Raw genomic sequence first — 22,179 nt, 5'->3', positions numbered from 1 at the left:
ACACTCTTAGATCCCCCAAACTTTTCGATCAACCTTTTCATTTTAATAAAGACCAAAAAAATGGTCATTTTTGAAATTATAAGCATTAGCAGGTTGTTAGAAACTGAAATCAAACAGTTTTCAACTCAAAACTTTATTCTAGGTGATGTTACATTTTCACATAGGACCCCTTGTTCGAAAGGAGCTTCTGAACTCTCTCGTCCATTGAATTTGTCAGGTTTTGGATGGTTTCTGCTTCAATTGTTTTGCATGAGGACAGAATACCCTCCCAGAGCTGTTGCTTAGATGTGAACTGCCTCCCGCCATCATAGACACTCCTTTTAATGATGCTCCAAAGGTTCTGAATGGGGTAGAGGTCAGGGGAGCATGGGGGTCACACCATAAGTTTGTCCCCTTTTATGCCCATATCAGCCAGAGATGCAGATGTTTTATGTGCAGCATGAGATGGTGCATTATCATGCAGAAAAATGATCTTGCTGTGAAATACACGGTTCTTCTTCTTGAACCATGGCAGGAAGTGCTGTTTGAGAAAATCCACATACATTATGGAGTTCATCTTTAGCGCCTTCAGGGATCCTAAAGGGGCCGACAATCTCTCTCCCCATGATTCCAGCCCAAAACATTACTCCACCTCCTCCTTGTTGGCGCTGTAGCCGTGTTTGCGTGGGGTGTCCATCAACCAGCCATCCTCCACTCCATTCATCTGGACCATCGAGCGCTGCACGGCACTCATCCGTGAACAAAACAGTTTTGAAATCAGTCTTCATGTAATGTTTGGCCAACTGGAGCCGTTTCTGCTTGTGTGAAGTGGATAGAGGAGGTCGACAGGATGGCGTATGCACAGCTGCAAACCTCTGAAGGACCCTGCATCTTGTTGTTCGGGGGACGTTGGAGGCACAAGCAGCTTCAAAAACTTGTCTGCTGCTATGACAAGGCTTTTTTGCCGCTGCTCTTTCAACCTGACGTAATTGCCTGTAGGAAAGAGTCCTCAATTTGCCCTTATCAGCACGCACACGTGTGTACTGTGAATCAGCTACATACTTCTTGATTGCCAAGACACTTCATCCTGATCATCGCACAATGTTGATTGTAGTCATGCCTTGACCTAAACACTCCACAATTTGTTGCTTCTCAGCAGCCGACACATCCTTTTTCTTTCCCATTTTGGCAGAAAATGTAGGCTGCTTAATAATGTGAGAGAGCCTTCTTAAGTAGTCTTGCCTTTCATTGGACACACCTGCCAAACTAATTAGCACAGGTGTCTGCAATTGCTTACAGTGATATAAAGAGCCCTGACACACATCACCATCAATGAGTTTAACTGACAAACAAACAAATTCTTGCCTTATCACTCCTAAACACTTTTTGCATAATAATTTGGAACACAGTGTACATGTGCTTTTCCACAAAACACCAGTGGTTCACGTAGTGAATCTTACAGTTCTAACTTGCCAACCGTGGTCTGTATGGAATTGTTCAATAAAGGGCCCAAAATTAAGATAACATAGATGGGAGAGGTCTCTATGAATATGAATTCCTAAGTATTTGATACCCTGTGAGGGCCAGGCAAAGGGAAAGTTGGACTGGATGGAATCCTATATGGATTTAGGGAGGGAGACATCGAGGGCCTCAGACTTCGCTGCATTGATTTTAAAATTTTACCATGTAACAAAGTGATCTATTTCAGCCATAACAGCAGGGATGGATATATGTGATTGAGTGATATATACTAGGACATCATCAGCAAATAGAGAGCACTTGTACTCGGTGCCTCCCACCTCAATCCACCTAATATTGGGGTTATGGCGAATTGATGAGAGCAGGTGCTCCATCACTAGGATGTATAAGAGAGGGGACAGAGGACATCCCTGCCTTGTCCCATTGGTGATTGTGAAAGGTGATGAAAATGTTCTGACGCACCCCCTGGGCCTTGGGACACCCGGAGCCGGACCCTTTTTGGTGGATGCTGGTGGTTGTAGTCTTCGTGGCGGCGATCCGGTTCCGTGGCTCAGGGCGGTCAAACCAGTGGCGGAACTATTTATGTGGTTTTGATGTTTAAATGTCCGACTACGCCACCCGTGGATTGCGGTCAGAGTGAACGGCCGCTACAGGGCAGACCGCTAAGGCTGGTGTTGTGGGTGCAGCAGAGCGTAGCATAACTCCCCACGGGAGGAGTATAGCCTCAGGGCAGTGTATGCGGAGGATGGGGGTGATGGTGCAGGGCAGCAGCAGTAACGACACGGAGTCAGTGATGCAGTTCAGGGCCTTTACTCACAGTTCTTATTATCCAGACCACGTCTGCAGGTAACGGCTGCCCACGTCGTACTGTGCTCACCAGGTGAGGGGCTCAGACAACTCCCAGATAACTTTGGAGCGCTTCACAGGACCCCCTTTGTGTGTCCTTTGTCTGGCCTTTCTTACCAACACTTCTGTCCGGCTGCCTCGGGCCTCCTCTTGGTAAACTTGGCGCCAGTTTCCCTGACCCTATGTGGTGCCTTCCTAGCGGGTGGAGCAAGGGGCTGCGCCACATAAAATGTCAGAGCCTCCGGTTTCTAGCTGAGGGTCGTTTCCTGCCTCCACTAGTTCGGGGACCGGTCTCCCCCTTTGGCCTGACCCCTCCACGCAGGTGGATTCGGGCGTGCGGTGGCGACTCGCCCGTCCGCACCCCTGGGATCCCTTCATTCCTCGTTCCTGGAGCCTTCTCCGCTCCTCTTCCTTCCTTCTCCCTCTTGCAGGCCTGGGCCTCTGTTACTAGGCCCGCCTCCGGAGCAGAGCTCATGCAGAGCCCCTGCTCCCTGCCACTTCTGCTCAGACTTCTCTGCACTGAACTAAGATGGTGCCCACCTTTTATACTCCCTTCTCAATGCACCCAGGAACTGCTTCCTCCCTGCTCCTGCACTGCAGGGTTCCCCTTCCTCAGTGTTCCCTCCCCCCACTCCAGCCAGGGACAGGGACTGTCGTGCCCATCTCAGGGGCATATTGGTCGCCCTGCCCCACGGCAATGTGGTGTAATGCATGCAGGTGTCGGGTCCTGATCCACACTCCATCCTTATCTGAGAGTGAGATATCACACCTCTGGGTGAGGTGCAATACGTCTGTAGCAACCGAGCCCTCGGTGCTACAGTTCCATTTATATTCAGCCTAGGTGACGTATTGTGATACAGGGCCGTGATTTTGGCTATAAAAGGGTCCCCTAGACCCCTACCCCAAGCTTTTTAAGAGAATCATATATGGCGTGCCAGGAGACTCTATGGAATGCTTTCTCAGCATCCAACGAGAGTATCTACTTACAAATTTTTAACTGCATCTAGCCCAGGAAATACTTTGTGCCTAGTAGCAGTGTCTGCTAGTCAGCGGATTATCCCGGCTGTTAAGCAAGCTACACCACCTGTAGTTTGGACACTTAATTTTTTCAAAGGAAATGCTTCGGGACCACGGGATACTTAGTGAAGAGCATCAGGAGGCACCCCAAGGCATAGGGGCTGGGACTGGCACTAGGATGCCTTGCGGTGGACAGCCGAGCTCGATCCTTATAAAAGCTTTTTAACTGCAGCAGCTTTAGTGGACGCTACTGGAGCTGGAATTACGCGGCTGCTGGCATGAGACTTGCCCTCCAATAGATCCTTGTAAATGGATTTAAAGTGTATTCATTCAAATTAGAGGGACAATTTAAATTAAAAAGCTTAGAGCTGCCTCCACCACAGGGGGGCTCTCTCGACCCACCAGCGGACAGGCACCAGTATTGGGAGAGGGGGGCTGGCCGTCAGGGTTCACCGCGGCTCTGGCACAAACCCGGCGACACGGAGGTGGCACGGTCAGGAGCGGACTGGCCGTCTCGGCTTCTCACTTTTTGGATTTTAGAAGGGCATGACATGCCTATATCTGTGTCTCCCCCTCCTTTTACTCCTCCACCTCTTTTCTTTTCGCATGACTATATGTACTTGTCACTTTTCCATGTGTTAGTTGTGTCTTCTGAGCAGTTTGTCAGCTTTTGGACACCTTTGAAGGTGTTTTCTATGTGTTTCTATGTGTTTTTGTTTGCCTGCCATTGGTTTTAACGGTGTTCGAAGGTGTTCGACGAACAGTTCGACGAACAGTTCGGCGAACACACGGGTGTTCGACGAACCGAACCGAACTCGAACACTACGGGGGTGGCTCAACACTACTTGCGAGCAGGGACCTCACTCCTAATGTAACTGTTTAAACTGAATTTATTGTATGTACATGTCTCCACTTAATTGTAAAGTGCTGCGGAATAAGTTGGCGCTATATAAATAAAAAGTATTATTATTTATTAATGTTGGATAAAATGTGTATCACGTGAGGGTCATGCCACAGACTCTTACACATGAACAGTGCCATGTGGGCCAAGCTGCAAAAAGGCAAATGTTCTGTGTCCCCAACTGTAGAAACAGTACCCATACTCTCCTCACGCTGACTCGCCTCCTCCTCCACCTCCTCCTCTCCACCTCATCCAGACTGGACAGACATGAAGTTTTGGTTGAGTGTCCCCTCTGTAGCATTACGAGTCCCCTCGGTGGCACAGAAAAACAAGTCCTCTCCTTCCTCATCTTCCTCCTCATCACCCAAATGTTGCCTAAGAATATTGGCTAGGCTGGGTAGTATCACCCATTGGGAAATCTGGCTCCATACCAACATGCTGGGCACTCAAAGCTTCCTCTTTGATATTATGCAGTGATTGTTTTAAGAGACACAGCAGCGGGATGGTTACGCTGATAATAGTCTGATCACCGCTCACAAGGTTGGTGCAGTGCTCAAAGTTCTCAAGAACCTCACAAATGCCAGCGATCCACACCCACTCGACAGTTGTTATGTGTGGTGTCTGACTCCCAGTCTGACCGGCATGCTGAAGCTGGTATTCAGCTACTGCCCTCTGCTGTTCACTAATCCTTGCCAACATATGATAGGTGGAGTTCCACCCAGTGGGCAGGTCGCAAATGAGTTGGTGACTTGTCAAATTCAAGCACTTTTGCAGTGCTGTAAAAGCAGCAAAAGCAGTAGCGTAATGGTGGAAATGGGCGCTAATACGGCGCACCTTCTCAAGTAGGTACGGCAAGTCACGGAAAGTTTTCATAAATTTATTAACAACTAGATTCAGCACATGAGCCATACATGGCACGTGTACCAGCTTGCCAATCTTTAAAGCTGCCAACTGGTTACGCCTATTATCGCAGACGACCAGACCGGGTTTGAGTTGCAGCAGGGAGAACCACTGATTGGTCTGTTGTTTTAAAGCTTGCCACAGCTCTGTTGCAGTGTGTGCTTTCTGACCTAAACAGAACAGCTTCAGCAGAGCGTCTTGCCACTTTGCCGATGCGCTGCTGCACAGGTCCCAGCTTGGCAGTGATGGGGAGGGTAATTCAGCAGAGGATGAGGAGCCACCTGTGGTTTCTGGTAATGGATACCAGCGCTGCTGCAGACCTCCAGGGCAGGTGTTAGGGCAGCTGGGTTGGTGCGGCTCTCCACAGGCAGAGCACAGCCCCAGGGCAGTGTAGGTGCAGATGGTGATGCTGGGCGTTGTAGTGCAGAAGAGATGGCGCAGCAGGAGTAACTGACAGAGACAGGAGATTCACTTCAGTACCTTTACTGGTGCAGATGTCAGGTACGGTCCAGGGTACTCGGTAGGAAGGGTGCACTTTTGGACTCTCCCCAGTGAGCGGGTATAAGGCCTCCTGGTCCATTTCTCCCTCTCTCTAAGCTCATGGCCAGCCTGCAACTGGGCCTAGCTTCTGTGTTGTGCTGTTCTCTCACCTGTCGCTTTGTAGTAGGACCTTTCTCTGGCAACCACTATCCCTGGACGCTTGGGCCTTCGTGGCTCCTAGTCCTGCAAAGGGTTTAGCTTCAGGTCGCCAGGGATCTGTAATTCTCCTGGTATGCCGGTAATCCCTACTGGGTGTAGAGGACCCTGTAGGCGCGGACCCAGTGTCCGGTTTGTATTCTGGGGTGAGCCTGTGATGCTCCTTTGCCCCCTTAACTCCTTTCTCCTCTTTGCCTCCGGCCACACTCGGGGCCCTCAGTACACAGCAGCTCACGTGCTGCTTCTTCACTGGTCTAAGTGCCAGCACACTGTCTCTCAGACTGACTGCCTAACTCCACCCTCCAGATATATATATCCCTAACAGGGCTCCCTCTGGTGGTATGAGGTGGAAGGGTGGAGATGTTTGTAATGCAGTGAGGGCCACTTGTGGAGTGCCACATTCCCCCCTAGTACAATTCAGTACTCCTGGACTGAAGCATTTTTTTTAAAACAGGTAACAACAATAACAATAGTAATAACAATAATAACTACAACAGCAATGTTACAATAAGTCCCGTCACCAGGTGTCCATTTCGTTGATGAAGGTGTAACAAGGGTAACATGAGGGACCCGCCTGAAAACCCTCAACGTAGGCCCTGGGCGTGGCTACAGGGCATAAGTGATCCAGGTGTTGGACCACGTCGTCGGCCATGCCAAACGGGTTTTTGTTCTGTTGTCTTTTGACATAAAACCAATAGAGGGCACTTTAATAAGTGCAACTTTTTACAGGGACAGTTTTTGGCTGCTCACAGTCCTCAGCCTACAAGTCTTTATACCCTCACGGGTAACTAAATGCACACATATTATTTGCAGTTCATACACATAAATAACAGTAGGTAATACCCAACTGGGTAACTATTTATACTTTAGGCATTTTGTATTTTAATCCCTAAACCTGGAAGGGATTTGGCCTTGTGAGCTGCGTGTGGATCTTCGCAGCACTGGGGTGGTACTGGTGTTTGTGCATACACTATCCGCTAACCTTTCAGGTCTACGTGTAGGTAAGTCATAGAACTGCCTCAATCTCTCTATGGGACTGGCAAGTACACTGATTACTGGGCCTTCAGGCTCTGCTTCAGTTGGTGATCCTCCTCTTACTGGGGACTCTTCCTGTTCCTGAGCAGGTTCTTCTAGGGCGCTTACAGGTTCTACTGATGGTGGAGGTTCTTCTGGTTGCTGATAGAAGTGTATCACTGGTATGATAACTGCTCCATCAAGTTGAGGCCAGTCCGCAGGGAAGTCTCCTAGAACTGTATGAAGTACATCTTCCTCGGGTTTCTCTGGAATTACAAGAGGTGCTTCTTCCTCCGGTGTCTTCAGTAGACCTGGGCACAATTTCAAGTGGTCTCTTGAGACTGTTGTGGTCGTCTTACCTCCATCCTTACTGATCGGGCAGGTTTTACTGTTGTCAAATCTGGAGTTTAACATGGTATAGGGCTCTCTTTCCCACTGGTCATCGAGCTTGTGACCTCTTCTTTTCCAGTTGAGCACTATTTCTCCAGGTGCCAAGGGTTCTGCTTGTGCATGTTTATTGTACTGTTCTTCTTGCCTTTCCCTTACTCTGTTTAGGCGGTCTTCAACACAGGTCTGTACTTTCCTGTACTGCTCTTGTCGATTTGTGTCCCAGTCTTCAGTCGACATATCTGCAGTAGGTTCTACCACTCCGAGCTCCAGGTCCATGGGCAATTTTCCAGGTCTTGCTCTCATAAGGTACGCTGGGGTACAATTTGTAGAACTTACGCGTATGTGGTTATACAGGTCCACTAGGTCAGGTAGCTTTTCTGGACACTGGTTCCTCTCTTCCAAAGGCAGGGTTTTTAACAGATCTATGACGATGTTATTCATTTTCTCGCACATACCGTTGGTTTGCGGATGATATGGCATAGTCCGGATCTTCTTGCATCCATACAGGTGACAGAATTCCTTGAATAGCTCAGCTTCAAAAGCAGTGCCTTGATCTGTTAGCACCTTGTCCGGGTACCCATGGGGTCTGCCGAAGTAGGCTTGGAACGTTCTTGCTGCAGTTTCTGCTGTCAGATCCTTGACAGGGGCTACCACCAGGAACCAGGAATAGTGATCCACCATGGTCAGGGCATAGGAGTAGCCTGATCTGCTGGGTGACAGCTTGACGTGATCCAGAGCGACAATCTCCAGGGGTTCTGTTATTTTGATAGACTGCAAGGGTGCTTTCTGGCTGCCGTAGTCTTTCCTTCTGAGGCTACAGGGTCCACAATTCCGGCACCACCTTTCTATGGAACTCCGCATTCCAACCCAATAGAACCGGTCTTTCAGCAGGGTTTCCAGCTTCTTCCAGCCAAAGTGACCTGCTTGGTCGTGGTAGGCTTCTAACACCATCTGGATATCCGTCCTGGGTACATCAATCTGCCACACCATTTCATGGGTCTTGGGGTTGACATACCTTCTGCACAGCTTCTCTCTGTAGATGAACAGCCGGCTTCTCTCATTCCACAGGTGTTTGGCTTGTGGAGGAGCATCCTTCTCCAGGTGAGAACCTTCTTGAGTTATCAGTCCTTTGATGAGGCTGACAACCGGGTCACTGTCCTGGGTCTCCTTCCAACTGTGATGAGGTAAAGGATTTAGCGTCTTACCATGACGACTTCTGGAGGCGTGTTGCTCGTGGACCATTCCGCTTCTGTGGAAAGCAGGTAATTCAATTTCTTTTAGGTTATCCACTTCATCCTCGGTGTCCGACTGGTGGGGAATTCTTGACAGGGCATCAGCATTGGTGTTCTTGTGACCTGCCCGGTACTTGATTGTGAACTGATAATTCGACAACCTAGCCACCCAACGCTGTTCCATGGCTCCCAACCTGGCTGTCTCCAGGTGTGTCAAGGGGTTATTGTCAGTAAAAGCTGTGGATTTAGTTGAGGCTAGGTAATGCTTGAATCTTTCAGTGATAGCCCAGACAAAGGCCAGGAGCTCCAGCTTGAAGGAACTGTAATTCTCCGGGTTCCTCTCAGTAGGGCGAAGCTTCCTACTGGCATAGGCAATTACCTTTTCTCTGCCGTTTTGCTTCTGGGACAACACAGCTCCCAGTCCCTCGTTGCTGGCGTCGGTGTACAACAGGAAAGGCTGGCTGTAGTCAGGGTAAGCCAGGATTTCTTCACCAGTTAGGACTTCCTTCATTACTGCAAAGGATTCAGCCAGTTCCTTACCCCACTGGAATGGGGGATTTTTACCTCTTTTGGACTGTCCTACCAGGAGGTCTTGTAAAGGTGCTGCCTTTTTCGTATAGTCCTTAATGAACCTCCTGTAGTACCCAACCAGTCCCAGAAACTGACGTACTTCTTGATGTTTCTCGGTTCAGGCCACTTCTGGATGGCAGTGACCTTCCCTGGGTCTGGTGCTGCTCCCTCTGAGCTGACTACTAGGGTTGAGCGAGTATGTTCTGTCCGAGTATGCTCAGGCCGAGCTTCAAGTATTTATAGCTGCTCGGTGATATGGTTGAATCGCTCCCGTGTGCATGATTTGCAACTGTTTGACAGTTTTATTACATGTGAGGAATGTGTAAGAATTAGACATTCCTCACATGTAATAAAACTGTCAAACAGTCGCAAATAATGCACACGGGAGCGATTCAAACACATCACCAAGCAGCTATAAATACTCGGAGCTCAGCCTGAGCGTACTCGGTGAAAGGGTTAATAGAACATACTCGCTCAACACTACTGACTACGTGTCCCAGGTACTGAACCTTCTGTTTGAGCAGGTGGCACTATGAAGGTTTTAGTTTCATCCCATACCGGGACAATGCTTCAAATTCCTCCGCCAGGTGCTTTAGATCAGTGGTCCCCAACCTTTTTTGCACCAGGGACCGGCTTGAAGCAAGATCATTTTTCCATGGCCCAGCAAGGAGGGGGTGGGGTGGGCGGGGCTTTGGTCATATGGGGGCGGGGTAATGGAGGGATTTGGAGTTTAGTGCATACTTATCATATAGTGTAGACCAGGTCCCCGCCAGGAGCTATGCCAGGAGCCCCACATAATGTGCTGTGCCAGGAGCCGCATCACTGAGGCCCCATCACGCCCTGCAGCAGGACAGGGCAGCTGTCCTGACAGCTGCTGTTCAGCTGCATTTACTTCATCCCAGGGGCGGACACAGACTGTAGTGGGCCCCTGTGCAAGAAATTTTTGGGGGCCCCCCCCGCCCTTCATAAGGCAACAAAGTTATGTAAACATAACCCCCCCATGTGCATCTCTCACCCCCCCATGTGCAGCTCACCCCCGTGCATCTCTCATCCCCCTCCGTGCATCTCTCATCCCCTCCGTGCATCTCTCATCCCCCCCGTGCATCTCTCACCCCCCCGTGCATCTCTCATCCACCCCCCGTGCATCTCTCATCCCCCCCGTGCATCTCTCACCCCCCCGTGCATCTCTCATCCACCCCCCGTGCATCTCTCATCCCCCCCATGCATCTCTCACCCCCCCGTGCATCTCTCACCCCCCCGTGCATCTCTCATCTCTCCCCTCCCTCCCATGTGCATCTCTCATCTCTCCCCTCCCCCCATGTGCATCTCTCATCTCTCCCCTCCCCCCATGTGCATCTCTCATCTCTCCCCTCCCCCATGTGGATCTCTCATCTCTCCCCTCCCCCATGTGCATCTCTCATCTCTCCCCTCCCCCCCATGTGGATCTCTCATCTCTCCCCTCCCCCATGTGCATCTCTCATCTCTCCCCTCCCCCCCATGTGGATCTCTCATCTCTCCCCTCCCCCATGTGCATCTCTCATCTCTCCCCTCCCCCCATGTGCATCTCCCATTCCCCCCACTCATAGTTAATTGTATTTAAAAAAAAATAAAACTTGTTATACTTACCCCCATGCGATCCCTGCAGAATCCTGGCGCTCGTCCAAATCGCTGACACCAGGTTCTCCTGACTTCCGGCCATGTGACGGCGCCGTCACATGGCCGGAAGTCAACGGAATCATGAAGGTGCTGCCGCAGCAGCGCAGCGCTAAGATGTCCCGGACCCGGCGCTTAGCATGCGGCCGGGGGCCCCATGAGGAGAGAGACGCACAAGAGGGGGGCTCCGAGGGGGCTCCTACCGGCCGGGCCCCATACTGGAGTCAGGGCAGTCATGCCCTGATGGCGGCCCTGCTGGAGGCTGGAGGGGCCCCCTCTCCCCGCGGACCGGCTGAAAAACCCCAACGGCCCGGTCCTGGTCCGCGGACCGGCGGTTGGGGACCTCTGCTTTAGATGGTCTTCATATGTCCTCGAGTACACGATAACGTCTTCCAGGTACAGGAGCACTGTCTCAAAGTTCTGGTGTCCTAAGCAACACTCCATCAGCCTCTGGAACGTCCCGGGGGGCATTGCAGAGCCCAAACGGCATACTGTTGAACTCGCATAATCCCATCGGGGTGGTGAAGGCTGTCTTCTCCCGGTCTTCCTCAGCAACAGAGACTTGCCAGTACCCACTAGTGAGATCCAATGTGGATAAGTAATTGGCAGATTTTAGTGCAGCCAGGTATTCCTCTATACGGGGCAAAGGGTATGCATCTTTATGTGTTATTCGATTAATTTGTCTATAATCTACACACATCCTCATGCTTCCGTCCTTCTTTCAGACCAGGACCAGGGGAGCTGCCCAGGGGCTTTAGCTATCCCTTACTACCCCTGCCTTTTTCATGTCATGCAACATTTCCTTGGCTTTTTGGTAATGTGCTGGTGGTATGGGTCTGTAACGCTCCTTAATGGGTGGATGGTTACCTGTGGGTATGTGGTGTAGTACCCCTTTAACCCTTCCAAAATCAAGTGGGTGTTTACTAAACACTTGTTCATATTCCTGAACCACCCTGTAGACACCGTGTTTTTGATGGACAGGAGTGGCGTCAGTCCCAACATGGAGCTGTTGACACCATTCCTCCAGCTGAACTTCGGAGTCATTGTCCTCCACTGTATCCAGTGGGGTCAAGGATTCCACTGTGTGTATGGCATCATTATTCACAGTATACAGTCTGGCAACAGCGGCGTATCGTGGCAATTTAACTTCCTCCTCCCCACAATTTAGGAGATGTACAGGTACCCTTCCATTGGGTACATCAACTACCCCTCTAGCAGTTAGGAGTGTAGGTCTGTGTTCTGAGCTAGTGGGCTCCACTACCGCCTGGTAGTTCCGTCCCTTGAGACCTATTGCTGCCCTACACCAAATCAGCATTTCACTCATTGGGGGAATCACAATGGGTATCGGGTCTGTCACCCGTACATTACCAATCTCACCACCTGTTAGTTTTACCTGCTGCTGGTACAGGAGGGCTCGAATTTCCTTCTGTAGCACCTTCCTCTGCCCTGGTTTAGCAGTGTCAGCCATCTGTTGGAGTAAGAACAACACTTCTCCCAAACAGTTACCAACTACATTTGTATCAAATATCATATACAAGTCTGTATCTCCAGGGTTAGACTCCACTACAATCAGCCCTTGGTCCTTTAGTTCCGCTCTCCCCACCTTCACTGTCACGTCCTTAACCCCTACTAGGTTAAGAGGAAGGCCATTGGATGCATACACAGAGAGATTTGGGGCTGGCGAATGGAGTTCATCTAGGGACCAGTACCTTTTGTAGAGGATGTCAGGTATGATGGTTACCTGTGACCCGGTGTCCAGTAGTGCAGGTGTTGCTATTCCATCCAGCACGATGGACAGGAAAGGCCTTCCTCCTACAAACCGGTGGTACCAGCTTGATGGGCCTGGTTGGTCTACTCCTGGGTGTCGGCCCTCGGCACCAGGGTTTGCCCGTTTAAAGGACAGGTCCGGGTGGTATGGCCTGCCTTGTGGCAACGGTAGCAGACGAATTCTCTTGGAGGGCGACGTTGGCCGTTGGTCCTCCCACGGGGTGGCGTTGTCCTCCTTCTTCTCCTCTTCCAGGGGACATCCTCAGGACTGTCGGCAAGTACGATCCTTCCCTCCGGCTCGGGCTCCGCCTGTAGCTGCAGGGCGCTCAGGACAGTGGTCGGGATTTTACTTAGCTGACGCACTTCAGAGCGCAGGCTGTCCAGCTCGCTAGGGGGCACTGCTTGCACCTTTGTTTCAGCCATTAATGAAGGAGCAATGGTTGCTGCGGGCACCGGGGTGGCCCCACCATGGTAACGTTGGATAGCAGTATCTGATGGTTCCAGGGACTGCAGACCCTTAATAACCATGTCTTCAGGGCGTCAAAGGTGGCATTTGGATGATCTAAGGCCCACCACCGTACGGTTCTGCTCTCCTCCTGGGACCTCAACCCCCGGATAAATTGCTCGATCAGCATTTTGTTCTCATCATGTATGCTGGCCGGACTAGCCTGTTTCAGGGCCCGCAGTGCCTCTTGTAAACATCAGGCATAGTCCCGGATGCTGTCCTCAGGTTTCTGGGTACAGTGGTAGAACCTCATCTGAAGATCTGTCTCAGTGCGGTTTTCAAAGACAGTTTGCAGTCTTAAATATGATAGATACTGATTCCTGGTCTGTGACTGGCCAGGTTTCAACTTCCCGCTCGGCGGCAGCAGTCAGTTGTCCCAGCACAACAGCGGCTCCCTGTTTACCAGTCATTGAATACATGTCCAATACACCGCATATCTTTCTCCTGAATCCAGACAGGGTGTCTGGTTTGCCATCATACTGGGGAAGCCATTTTGCTCCAGGGATTTACGGCAGGGCCATGGGCATGACTGGAATCGCGACCCCTGCTGGTGGGGCGGCTGCTCTGGCCTGAGCAGCACCGGGCGTGAGTTGAGCATCAGGAGCGTTAACCGGTGCTCCGGCATTTTGCTGGTCATCGGCCATGGTTGCGCCCCCCTAGTGAACCGTAGCCTACCTTCTTTACTTTTGATCGGGTAGGCCGCAGCTCCGCAGGCGACGGTCTCTTTCCAGGACCTTACGTTTCCCTCGCGGCTGACGCCAGAGCGTGCGCTTGATGACGGTCTCCTTCCAGGAACTGACGCTTCCTGGTTCGGCGTCGAGGAGCGAGGCGGGGCCTGGGCTTTACGCGCTACCAACAGTCACACCTCTCTGGTTCCCGCGGTTACGCCCCTCTTCTTCCCACGCGGCGACGCGGTAATGGCGGCGATGTTCACCACAGTTGAAACACAGTTCAATTACGGCACACAGTAGCCGGTGGCAATGGGCACGGAATCCTGTTCGTGAAGCCAGAAAGAGAGAGTGTCTCGCCCAGGGAGGTACTGGGGTTACTCTGTACCCGGGCCTTTAACCTTGTTTAGGATGTCAAGGCAGTCGGCTCTCGGGCCCGTACTGTGGGGTCTCTCTTGAAAAAGGGGTTTTTGGTCGGTAACAGTTTTTTTCTCTTGACACCACCTGTGGTTTCTGGTAACGGATACCAGCGCTGCTGCAGACCTCCGGGGCAGGTGTTAGGGCAGCTGGGTTGGTGCGGCTCTCCACAGGCAGAGCACAGCCCCAGGGCAGTGTAGGTGCATATGGTGATGCTGGGCGTTGTAGTGCAGAAGAGATGGCGCAGCAGGAGTAACTGACAGAGACAGGAGATTCACTTCAGTACCTTTACTGGTGCAGATGTCAGGTACGGTCCAGGGTACTCGGTAGGAAGGGTGCACTTCTGGACTCTCACCAGTGAGTGGGTATAAGGCCTCCTGGTCCATTTCTCCCTCTCTCTAAGCTCCTGGCCAGCCTGCAACTGGGCCTAGCTTCTGTGTTGTGTTGTTCTCTCACCTGTCGCTTGGTAGTAGGACCTTTCTCTGGCAACCATTATCCCTGGACGCTGGGGCCTTCGTGTTTCCTGGTCCTGTAAAGGGTTTAGCTTCAGGTCGACCAGGGATCTGTAATTCTCCTGGTATGCCGGTAATCCCTACTGGGTGTAGAGGACCCTGTAGGCGTGGACCCAGTGTCCGGTTTGTATTCTGGGATGAGCCTGTGATGCTCCTTTGCCCCCTTAACTCCTTTCTCCTCTTTGCCTCCGGCCACACTCGGGGCCCTCAGTACACAGCAGCTCACGTGCTGCTTCTTCACTGGTCTAAGTGCCAGCACACTGTCTCTCAGACTGACTGCCTAACTCCACCCTCCAGATATATATATCCCTAACAGGGTTCCCTCTGGTGGTATGAGGTGGAAGGGTGGAGGTGTTTGTAATGTAGTGAGGGCTTCTTGTGGAGAAGTCCATCCATGCACCCTTTTGGGTCCTGTGGTACCTGTGGTAGCAGGGTGCCACAGCTTCCTGCGTCAACCATGACTCAGCCCATAGGGCTAATTTTCTCAAGCCCTATGCACATTGTGCAGTGGACAAATCTGGAATGTACAGTAGTCATACCAAACCAATATTTGTCATTGGGGGCCCTTGTCACAGGTTGTGCCACATTGTGACTGAGATAGGGGATACATAATCAATAGAAATTTACACTGACTGTTGATGACCGACTGATGGCCCTCTGAAAACTTGCATTGAGGGCCACAACTACTACAGTACTCAATCGTAGATAATGTTTGTCAAGGGAGGCCCTTGTCATGGAATCTTCCTGCACCTATGACACAGCCCCCAGCCCCAGGAGTAATTTTTGGAAATATGATGCACATTCTGTACTGGACCAAGTAGTACAGTATCAAGAAATCTTCTCTTGCTGTATAATCTGGGGTATATTGACAATCAAAATCTCTAAGCCATTTGGAGAAGCTTCTCCAACCAATCCTGGAGGGGGGGGCACCATATATCCTTTGTCCATTGACTGGCACAAGTGGTATATTTGAGCTCGTCATCCAGTTGACTAGTGCAGCTTTATTTCTCCGGTTCACAGAGTTCGGCCATACCTGAGGATCGTAGGCCGCATTCACTGCTACCTTCTAGTACTCCATGTCTCTTGGCCATTTTCTCTGTAGTCTCTGCCCTTAAACGAGTTAAATAATAGTGAGGGCCCTACAATATGAATAAGTGAGGGCACTCTCAAATGTACACAAGAGACACCTCCAAAATTTCTCGAGGAGGGCACTTCAAAATGTATGTTACAGGGACACACGAGGGCTCTCACAAAACTCAGCTTTCCTGCCTACTGCAGACCCTCTAAACATTTGAATTTAGGGCCGCAGTATCACATGGTGGTGGAGGAGGAGGAGGGTCAAGCCCAACGCTACAATGGGCACATTGTAAACTGCTATGGAATATGTATTCTACTATCTGAGTGTCAATGATGGAGGGACCGCCCAAATGTCTAAGTAACAGCAGTCCCTCCAAAACTCATGTTACAGAGCCACCTGAGGCCTCATACCTACTGGTACGTTCTAGCTGTGCTTGTAAAGTGCTGGGGAATAGCGAACTAAAAATGATGTATGACAGAGAGACCTGCAAAATGTATAAGTCAGGGCACTCCCAATTGTAAAAAGGCGATTGTAAAAATGCCACAACAGTATGTGTGAACAAAGGCTAAAAGGGATATGTTTTTAGTTTCTCTGGTTTATTTAGCCTTATATACAAGTTGTTATGCAGGAAAAACTGTTTCTTTACCTTTTTGGCCTTTTAAATGCAATTTAGGTAAGGTTTGGTAGTTGTTCTTGTGTGTCTGTAAAAGTGGCGTAATACTGTGACAAACTTATTCCCTGAAACCATATGTGAGTCAGAAATGCATGCAGGCACATTCTCCACGCTCTTCCCATTCTGTTTCATCACTTTCCCATCCATTTCAGCCTTTTCCTCAGGCCCCCAGATCCCTTTTGTAGGGCCCAGCAGAAAATTACTCGCATTTCCCATTGACTTACATTGTACTCGCTATTCGGAACGAATACGCAATTATTACAAAGTACTCGTTACGAGTATAGCGATTAAGAATATTACGGTACTCGCTCATCACTAGCGCAGACCCATAGATTTGAATGGATCTGCGTGTGTAAATATCTCCAGTATCTGTGGAAACGGTCACCATGCGTACTGGAGATTCTGACGTGTGAAAGAGGCCTAACAGCCGTGGGTTGGTCGCGATGGGTCTCATGACTGCTGATCAGATCAGCTAACATGTGCCTGAATATGGTTGTGCTCAGTGCCGGACACCGCAACAAAGAGGGGTAATCCTCCTATGACATACCTATACGTCATAGATTGTAAAGGGGTTAAGTATGTGGCGCCCCTGAGGGTTCAGTCGCCACAGAGGTACTGCACCTCACCCAGAGGTGTGGTGTCTCTCTTCTCTCAGGTAAGGAGGGAGTGCTGCTCGGAACCCCTACACCTGCATCCAGCAATACACTGCTCCAGGCCGGCTGGAGGGGCAACATGCAGAGCGCAGCTGCTGAGCCCTGTCCCTGGCTGGATTGGGGGGAACCCAGAGGTAGGGGGAACCAGTAATGGGTGTGGGTGGAGGAAGTACTTAGGGGGAGCACTATAGTAGTAGTATTATAAATAGGGAAGCCATATTAGGGTGGCAGTTGAGTAGAGGAGAGCAGTTCAGAAGAACAGCTCGGAACAGTTCAGAAGAACAGTCCGGGAGCAGAGTCTCACTAGGAGCTCTCCTCCACAACCAGGGGCCTAGTGACAGGGGCCCAGTAGGGGAGCAGGGAGTAGGCTCCGTTCTAAGAAGGGATCCTAGGGGGTACGGCGAGTGCAGGAAGGCACCCGTACGCCCCGAATCTGCCAGAAGACAGAGGGATCGTAAGCCGCATTCTAATCCCCATGAGGGTCAAGCAGGTCTGTGAACTCCGACATACAGGAGGGACTTCAGAGCACCCGAGCAGGATTGAGAGTGGGCAGCGCAGGGCAGGAGAGAGAAAGACCCAGTGTGAAGATGGTCTGGTTAGGAACACGGAAAAGTGGGGTTCTGTCAGGTGCTCCTAATCTGCCTGAGGAAGAGCTGAACCCCTGCCTGGTGAACGCAGCGCGACGCGGGAGGCTGTAAGCTGACAGTGCACCCTGAGGAACTAAAGAACTGTGAGTAAAGACTCGCATTACTGCACCACACCGCCTCTGTCCATTATTTCGTCTGCTCCATCTTTCCCCCCTACACTACACCGCCCATCGCAGCCATCATCTATCTACACTGCCCTGGAGCTTGCTCTATCTGTGGAGAGCCACACCATCCCTGCTGCCATAACACCAGCTCCAGAGGACTGCTCCGCAGCGGCGGCTCCCCTTTAGCCGCATTCCACAGGTGACGTCACGAACTTTCCCAAATCCCCTATATAGAATTCCCCTTTTGTTGACCGCCCTGGGCCACGGACCGGGCCAGCCACCATGATATTCCCCACCGGCATCCACAGAGGCCCGGCTGCCGAGTACCCCACGGCCCTGGGGGCGCGTCAAGTACACATGTCTTTTTTAAAATATATTAGTTTTGACCATTTTTTGTTTTTTTTTAAAGCAACAACAAGCGCGCCGCAGATGCCACTACTGGATTCACCCCATACTTCAGGAACAGGTTGAAAAGGGACACTTTAGTACTCTGTACCCCGACTTGCGCAGGTTTGTTTCTTGACCTTTGTTTGGATGCATTGTGAATTTTGTTCCTTTATTTAATTAGATTTTTTTTTGCAGATATCCAGAGAAATTTTTTTCATTTTGCTGGCTTTCCATAAATGCATTTGACAATTTGTTACAAATTCTACGTCGACATTTGACTTTGGAAGATACCGTCATGAGGCAGGAGATCTCGGCTGAGGAAAGGCTGCTCATCACCTTGTGGTAAAATAGTTCTCTTTTTTGTTTATCGTAGACACTGATACAATGCACCCGGTGACTGTCTGCAGCGTTCAGGGTCAGGTGATGTCAGCAGTGCTCCATTGCACGTTTTTCAACGATAGGCCGCACTAACACCACCTGTCCTCTGCTAACAGTCACAAGTTATATGTTATTTGAATTTTTTTTTTTTTTTTATTGTTTCTTTCAGATTTTTGGCCACAGGAGAGAGTTATGCATCACTGCATCTTCAATTTAGATTTGGAAAATCCACCATTTCTCAAATTGTTCGAAGCACATGCAGCGTTATCTTGTAGAATTTGCAGCCCTTTGTGATGCCTTCCTCAACCGAGGAGACTTGGCTTCAGGTTGCAGCAGGCTTTCAGACTTCCCAAACTACATAGGTGCTGTTGTTGGAAAACACGTGAGAGTGATTCAGCCACCGCGATCAGGATATGTCTTCTACAATTGTAAGAAGTATTTTTCTGTGGTCCTGATGGCAGTGGCTGACGCACATTACAAGTTTGTGGCCATCGATGTTGGTGCCTATGGCTGAACAGGGGACTCCCGGGTGTTGAGAACTTCACAGATCGGACTGCAAATTCTTCAAGATGGCACTATGCTCTCAGCCCTCAACCTCTTCCAGGGACCACGCATCCAGTCCCTTTTGTGATGGTATCAGATGAGGCTTTCCCCCTGATGCCAAACCTGCTGTGCCCATACCCACGAAGGGGACTGAATGCCCAGAAGAGGATTTTTAACTTTTGACTGAGCCAGGCACAAAGAATCGTGGAATGCACCTTTGGTATCATGGTAAGTCAGTGGAGGATCTTGAACACAGCCATCCAGTTAGATATTGCCACAGTTGATTCTGTCATCAAAGCTTGCTGTGTTTTTCACAACTATGTTTAGGACAACAGTCCTGAAGTAAATGTTGAGACACTGTACCAGCCTTTTGATGCACCAATCAACTGGGGTCCTGGAGGTCCCAACACTACAGGTGTGCGTGTTCAAGAAAACTTCACTGACTATTTCATAAGTCAAGAAGGTGCCGTGCCCTGGCAAAACTGTTGTGTTGGTGGTGCGCAGCCTGTATAGACGAGATAGACTTGACAGAAGACCTAAAGCACATGACGGAATGCTTCAGGACTGGAATGTTCAAGGCTTACATTTGGTTCTTGTTTTTCAGAAATGGAGTTTATATTTTTTTGTAAAATAAATGTTTAACAATGTAATTGTGGTCTTCATATCATTTTAACTACCAAAAAGGCTTTACACTGTGTTCCAAATTATTATGCAAATAATATTTTCTCAGATTTTCCCAAATTACCTATATGAATTGCAGTCATTGTAATTTTCCAGTCAAATAGCTATTAGAGTACAATTGAAAGGTTTTTGTACAAATTGCCTATGATAACAGTATATTTTTAAAAAAATAAAAAACTCAAACTGCACTCAAAATGCATGTTCCAAATTATTATGCACAGCAGAGTTTTCAACCTTTTCATTTTAATAAAGAACAAAAAATGGTCATTTTTGAAATTATAAGCATTAGCAGGTTATTACAAACTGAAATCAAACAGTTTTCAACTCAAAACTTTATTCTAGGTGATGTTACATTTGTACATAGGACCGCTTGTTCGAAAGGAGCTTCTGAACTCTCTCGTCCATTGAATTTGTCAGGTTTTGGATGGTTTCTGCTTTAATTGTTTTGCATGAGGACAGAATACCCTCCCAGAGCTGTTGCTTAGATGTGAACTGCCTCCCGACATCATAGACACTCCTTTTGATGATGCTCCAGAGGTTCTCAATGGGGTTGAGGTCAGGGGAGAATGGGTGCCACACCATAAGTTTGTCCCCTTTAATGCCCATAGCAGCCAGAGATGCAGATGTGTTATGTGCAGCATGAGACGGGGCATTATCATGCATGAAATGATCTCGATGGTCCAGATGGATGGAGTGGAGGATGGCTGGTTGATGGACACCCCATGCAAACACGGCTACGGAGCTAAGAAGGAGGAGGTGGAGTAATGTTTTGGGCTGGAATCATGGGGAGAGAGATTGTCGGCCCTTTTAGGATCCCTGAAGGGGTAAAGATGAACTCCATAATGTATGTTGAGTTTCTCAAACAGCACTTCCTTCCATGGTTCAAGAAGAAGAACCGTGCATTCCGCAGCAAGATCATTTTCATGCATGATAATGCTCCATCTCATGCTGCACATAACACATCTGCATCTCTGGCTGCTATGGGCATAAAAGGGGACAAACTTATGGTGTGGCACCCATTCTCCCCTGACCTCAACCCCATTGAGAACCTCTGGAGCATCATCAAAAGGAGTGTCTATGATGGCGGGAGGCAGTTCACATCTAAGCAACAGCTCTGGGAGGGTATTCTGTCCTCATGCAAAACAATTGAAGCAGAAACCATCCAAAACCTGACAAACTCAATGGACGAGAGAGTTCAGAAGCTCTTTTCGAACAAGCGGTCCTATGTGGAAATGTAACATCACCTAGAATAAAGTTTTGAGTTGAAAACTGTTTGATTTCAGTTTGTAATAACTAGAGAAGAGCGTTGTTCTACTCGAACTGTTTGCCAATCTCAAATTCGAGCTGTTTTGGGCGGTATTCGAGCCGTTCGGCGAAGACGAACGATTTGAGAAAAATTCGGCTGTTCGAGGTTATGTTCGATAAATGTTCGTGCACCAAAATCATAACTGGATTTTTTCTCAGTAATGATGAAAATTAATGTTAATACGCAGTTTGAGTGTTCAGCGGGGTGGGGGGAGGGGCAGGGGATGGATCTCTGCAGGAATAATGAAGATCTCCATTTTTTTTTCTCTTTCCCGCATTTACAGTGGGGAGGTGCAATCTGTCAGCCTATCAGCAGCGCACACACGGATCGAAGTGCTTTTTTTCACACAAGCAAGGGCATGTGTCATTGGCAGTGTATGTCACATGTCCTTGCCCTATAAGACCAAGCCATTTTCCCCGTCGCCACCATTTTCTCACTGCTGCAGCTGCGTGTTAGACGGCACCGCTGTTGCTGTGTGCGCTATACCTTGTTAATTTCAAGCCAATTTTCGCACAAATCTACAGATAGCTTGGGAGTAGGGAATAGTTGTGATTGCAGTCCTTTTAAGGACTAGGTTACAGCATTTCCTACGACTTTTATCAGGCAGGTCTGTGCTCTTAAATAGATAGGTTGTGGGAGTAAAGACTAATTGTAATTGGAGTCCTTTTCAGGACTAGGTTACATCAGTTCCTATCAGTTTTCGCCAGGCAGGTCTGTGCCAGTGCTGTGCAAGTTTTTTTCACAGCATTTGGCTGAATCTAGCAAAGCTAATCCTTTTTGGCCTATTGCAGAGTGTGTTAGTCAGTGGAGTAGCCTATCTGTGTTGCAAGATATACCACCTGTGTATAGAATACCAATTTTTTTACTGCACCTAGTGAAGTAAAATCTTTTGGGCATAGCATCATTCTATTAGTCCATCTATACTGACCTCCATCAGGTTGCAAATTGAATATAATTTTTTTCTGCATCTAGCTCTGAAAAAATATTTGGCCTTCTAGCAGTGTATGGGACTTTCTCTATTAGTCCATCTATACTGACCTCCATCAGGTTGCAAACTGAATATATTTTTTTCTGCATCTACCTCTGAAAAAATATTGGGCTTGTAGCTGTGTGTGGGACTTGTTCTATTAATCCATCTATACAGACCTCCATCAGGTTGCAAACTGAATATAATTTTTTTCTG

General features: G+C 49.3%; 1 pseudogene; it reads left to right on the top strand.

The window, feature by feature from the left end:
• LOC141167234 (uncharacterized) overlaps positions 1 to 19,522 on the top strand; it is a 91,970-nt pseudogene extending 72,448 nt beyond the window's left edge.
• Positions 19,523 to 22,179: the final 2,657 nt, after the last annotated feature.

The sequence above is a fragment of the Phyllobates terribilis genome, unplaced genomic scaffold (genome assembly GCF_046119375.1).
Source record: "Phyllobates terribilis strain yellow unplaced genomic scaffold, ASM4611937v1 Scaffold_11__3_contigs__length_659146591, whole genome shotgun sequence".
Lineage (NCBI taxonomy): Eukaryota > Metazoa > Chordata > Amphibia > Anura > Dendrobatidae > Phyllobates > Phyllobates terribilis.
Note: the sequence above shows the minus strand (reverse complement) of the source record. Positions and strands in the feature narration are given on the sequence as shown.